Below are 5,000 nucleotides of genomic sequence, written 5' to 3' on the forward strand. Positions count from 1 at the left end.
GCGATGACGCTCGTTCCATGCAACCCTCTGCAACCCCCGAGTCTACTATACCCCGAGGCTCTAGGATAGGGACTCCGTACGTTTTATAACGTGGCTTACGAGGCTTGCACACGTGTGTATACACCTACGGAAATATCAATCAGAGCGGAACCAGGGATATCAAACGTATACGATGCTAAAATATTTATACGGGTAAGTACGCGCGCGTGTGACCGTAAAAAAGGCGACGCGTCGTTTTCGAACCCGTTGGTTTGGCGCGATATCGCGCGCGTACTTTGCGAACGCGTGGAACAGAGGTGGGGAAGGGTGGAAGCTGAGGAAGGAGAGGGGAAAAAGGAAGAGATATAGAAATTTCAGCGACGAGAAAGTTGAACGAATTTTTTTATCTCGCTGCACACCGAGTTTAAGAAAAGAGAGAGGGGGAGGGAGAACAGACGAACGTCATTTGCTTTCTCTCCTTCCTCCCCCTCCTCCCTGAACTCGAAGAAGAAATCTTCCAAATCGAAGGCGAACACCCTCCCCACTCCCCGACAGAAGAATCTCGTCATTAAGATTTTTGATTTGAATGCAAATAGGCTGCTAGTTTCTCCGGTGCGCTTTCATCCCTTGGGGATATTTTTCGCGTAAATGTAAATCGACTTTATTTCCCTGCAAGCGAGGATGAAGAAAAACTTGAAAACGAGGCGAATCCTCCTCGAACTTTTGTAATCAGTTTCGTGTAAAACGATAATAAGACCCATCCACCTTCTCGCTCCCCCTTTCTTCCTTTGTCCTTTCAATTTTTTCCCCGTTACCGTTACCAATCTCGTGGGGGGACGACAACGACATGTGGAGGCACCTTCGATCCCATTGCCTTTCTACTCGAAGCTTTCTACTCGAATTAAGATTTCAGGTTCGGGAGAAGCTTTCGGGTCAAGGGACACACCGAGCCGAAATGGATTTCGCCCGTGTGCAACACAACCAGGTAAGGCGAGACGTAATTTACTGGATTCTGCTTGTTACACCGGTCGTACGACGTCCTGTCGCCGTGCCGTACCTCGTAAAGACGACAAACTCGATGTAATTTTATCCCGTCTGGTCGCGCCTATATATGTATATACACACACACACACACACACACACACACGCGTATGCCTTTCGTTCCTTCGGCCAAATGAGATTTTTCCCTCGTGACAGGTAGGTTACATGCGTAGATGTTCGTCTCGCGACACGCGTTAACTACGCCGCCGATGAAAATAAAACGGTTTATGCGATCTAACTCGCATATATTCCCCACCGCGTTTTTCCCCCCTTCACTCCTCCCCCTTTTTTCCTTTACTTTCTTTACGCGTCGCCACGGAAAACTTACCTTTATCCGATCTAACGTTACATCCTTGTGACACGGGAAACGAGGGAGAGGGGATTCTTGTTAATGACAGAAAGGAAAGGAAGTTAGCGAGAATGTAAGAACGTTACAGGACGACGAAACGAAAGAATGGAATACAGCGGTGTTGGCGCACGACTCCATTTTGCTTCGAGGCACAACGACAAATATCCGAGGAATTAATAGGAATACAGGAACGAACGCGTGTCGCACTTTCGATCGACGACCAACAACAACGGCCCGTCACACGGAACTGGGTCTCGATACCTGCGCGATAGGATTTACCAATGAGTCGAGGTTATTCTCACGGAAGGAGAATTTACGCGAGGATAAATATTTACACGTAGCTCTTTTGAACGAGAAACGAGTTGCTCTATTGCGATGGAAATTTTTTTTTTTTACAGGTCGCTGTTGCGATAAGATTCGATATGGAAGGTAAAGCGATAACGATCGTTGATGCTCGTCCGATAAACGCATCGCGTAAACGGTTTCATTCGTTCGAGAATCGTTGAAAGAACGGTTTTTAATTGAGGGGGCGTTCGTACACAATTACGTTCGTTAAATTCGCCGTGCCTTCTGGACGAACAAACTGCTCGCTATTTTAATTAAAAGTTTCTGTTTAGTTCCGTTCTGCAGGCAGAAATTATGCAGCGCATTTAGAGCGCGAATTCAAACTAAAGTGATGAGGTAAACCAGCAGGTAAACCCGGCTGCTAGTGGACAGGGCAGCGGGTTGATTGATCGCGTGTCAGGTTCCAGCCAACCTGGCGCCAGCACAGAGTCTCTCAACCTGGCGCCACCAAGATAATACGCGCCTCTTGTCCTCGCTTTCTTATCTCACACGGCCATGAAAATTACTACTCTTCGTAATTTCTTCGTACGGTACACGAATACATCCGGAGTAATTATGGGAGGAAACGAAATGCGGAATGAATTTTCATTGCTATTATTACGGTGTTCGCATTAACGCTCGTTTTTTTCTTTTTCCTTCTTTTCTCTTCTCCCTCTTTGTTCGATTCGAACGCGACGAGTAAGAAAAAGAAAAAAAAAAAACAATTCGATATGGAAACAATCGAATTTTCAACGGTTGAAAACAGCGGCACCGCTGTGAATCACGGGTTCAACCCATCGTTCCTAATCCACCTTTTTCCCGTCAATCACTTATTCGCTCGATCTTTTTCCCTTTCCGGCTTCCATCGGGGTGAACCTTTTATTTGATCGACGAGCGACGTTATCACGGCTAATATCGGAAAGAGAGGCGACGCCGCTACTTCCGAGCGATCCGACTCGCTCCATCAAACATTCATGCCGTTGGCCGCGAGCTCGTGTTCCCACTCCGTGAAAATACCGCCCCGATAAAATGCACTGACCCCACCTCCTGCGCCCTTCGACCCTCGTCCACCCCTTTTGTGGCGCGATAGGACGTCGCGCCTGCCAACGATAATATTTTCGAAGTTAGCTTCCGCCCCTCCTCCGTGCTTTTCGAAAATCGTTTCGCTCCTATATATACATACTCTCAGCTCCGATGATCCGTTTTTTCCCTCCCTTTCCTCTCGTGGAAATTCATTTCTCTTTCTTTCCCTCTCCGTTCGTTATCAATTCTTATCTCTCCTTAGTCGTCGTTTGAGCACCTCTGGAATTAACCGATCGATTTTCGAGTAGCGGAGAACTTGTTGCGAGCGCGAGCCACTCGAGAGATGACCTCGGTGTAATTTTAAAAATCGTGGACCGTCGGAGGGAGAAGGACGGCCGTGGAAGAAGAGGGGACGAGAGGGAAGAGAGAGAGACTTGTGAATGCGAAGAGAGGAGAGGAGTGAACTCTAGACCACTTCGTCACACTCGAGGGAAGACAGAGAGGGCACAGCAGCTTGTTCTAGTTTACGGTTCTCAGAACGTACGTGGAGGGAAAACTCAGGAACCGTGAGTCTCGCGTGGCCAAGAGGCCAACCCCGAAATTGTCACGGAATTGTCTGTCGGATCTTGTCGAAATAAATTTCGAAGGCTGCTCGCCAATCTGTGCCTTTATTTAGGATAATAATAATAGCCGTTGAACGGGATGTAGAAAAATTAAAACCTGCGTGTCAAATCGCCAAAAAAGTTTTGAAGGATGCGCGTTTTTCTCGAGATATATTGATTCTAGCAAGTGAAGTATTTCTTTGATCCAATCTTTGATCGATTTTAATTGGAATATGCAATCATCTCTATGAGGGATAAACGTGAAATTTATCGAAATCGTTTCTCGAAATTTTCGAGAGGAGGATGCTGAGTACAAACATGCAAACATTTGTCCGAGGAATGCAAATGTATTCGATGCGAATAATGCGGAGCAATGATCCTCAATTTGATAGAAAATTCCATTCGAGTTAATTTCGTTTTCCATGTAGATTTAGATGTTTCAATAATTCTCCCAACGAGTATCTCTCGTTATCAAAGTACGATATTCTTCTGCGAATGTTTGAAATTAAACAATAAAGTGTTGAGAATATATAAAATAACATAAATATACTTATATTTATACATAGATAGTAAAAATAACGATTTTTCTATCTAATAAGATTTATGCAATAATTTTCGCTGACATTTCTCAAACATGGCAATGAAATCAATTGATTATACGACGTTATCGTAATAATATAAAAAACACGTGCAAATTGAAGAAATCTTATCGATCGATTATTAGAAGAAATACGATTATCTTACTTATTTTAAAAAAATGCAATTTTTATATATTTTCTAATATTTCGCTCGAAATGTTATTCTCCGTACACAAACATTCCTGTTATAAATGATATTAAATTAAATACAAGCGCATCTAGCCTTTACTTTCTGTCACCAACATTTCACCACCGCTCATTGAAAACCATCTGTCTGCTCTATTACATTTTGTGGAGAGCGTGACACAAATCGTCGACCGTGAATAATTCCATTATTAATCCTAAAATCGCGTAATTTCGATCGAAACAATTTTCGAAAAACGATTTTGACGTTACGTCGACCGATACACTTCATTTTACAGAAAAACAATATTTTCTTCTTTCCCCTTCCCAATTAATATCCTCTTCAACATCCCCTTTTGACGAATTCACCTTGTCGAAACATTGCATTCCGCCTCGGTTGATTTATCGCCTTAAGAATCCGTGACAAGGTTTCCGCAGTTCGGGAAGCCATTACTCAGAGGAGGGATCGGTGCATCTGCGGTGAACATGGTGTAATTCCTCAGGAACGAGGCAGATCCTCGAAGCGTCAGGTGGTTCCCAAACCACGCCTGATCGATAGAAACGCGGTTTAATGACAAAGGGCACCATCGACTCGGGGATGGGGGGGAAGGCGCCCAATATCCGTCTTACACGAGGACAATCGAACGTGGTCGATCGTAATTGATAATCGTTTGTCATCGAGTCGTCGAATCGGCCGATTCAACCCTTGTCGACCGAGGGGGGTACACACCCGAATCAGCCGCGTCTCTCCATTCTTTTCGCGTGTGTGAAATATTCGCAACGTGTCGGCAAAGTTCACCCGAGTGTCGTCCAAGTTTTCCGTGAAACTAAATTCGAAAGGTACGAAAGTTACGAGCTGACTGGTTTCTTATATTTCTCTCTCTTTCTATATATATATATATATATATATATATATATATA

General features: G+C 44.3%; 1 protein-coding gene across 7 annotated transcripts in view; it reads right to left on the reverse strand.

The window, feature by feature from the left end:
* The window catches only part of LOC102676017 (protein Fe65 homolog), a 122,391-nt gene that overhangs the window by 100,480 nt on the left and 16,911 nt on the right, over positions 1 to 5,000 (reverse strand). The window contains exon 1 of one of the 7 annotated variants that reach the window (XM_031513617.1): positions 1,305 to 1,438. The exons of the other annotated variants lie outside the window; for them this stretch is intronic. The gene's annotated coding sequence lies outside the window, so the exon portion shown is untranslated. Of the gene's footprint in view, positions 1 to 1,304; positions 1,439 to 5,000 lie in introns of those variants that run through there. 7 annotated transcript variants of the gene reach the window in all.

This window comes from Apis dorsata, unplaced genomic scaffold (genome assembly GCF_000469605.1).
Source record: "Apis dorsata unplaced genomic scaffold, Apis dorsata 1.3 scaffold_683, whole genome shotgun sequence".
In the NCBI taxonomy this organism is placed as follows: Eukaryota; Metazoa; Arthropoda; class Insecta; order Hymenoptera; family Apidae; genus Apis; species Apis dorsata.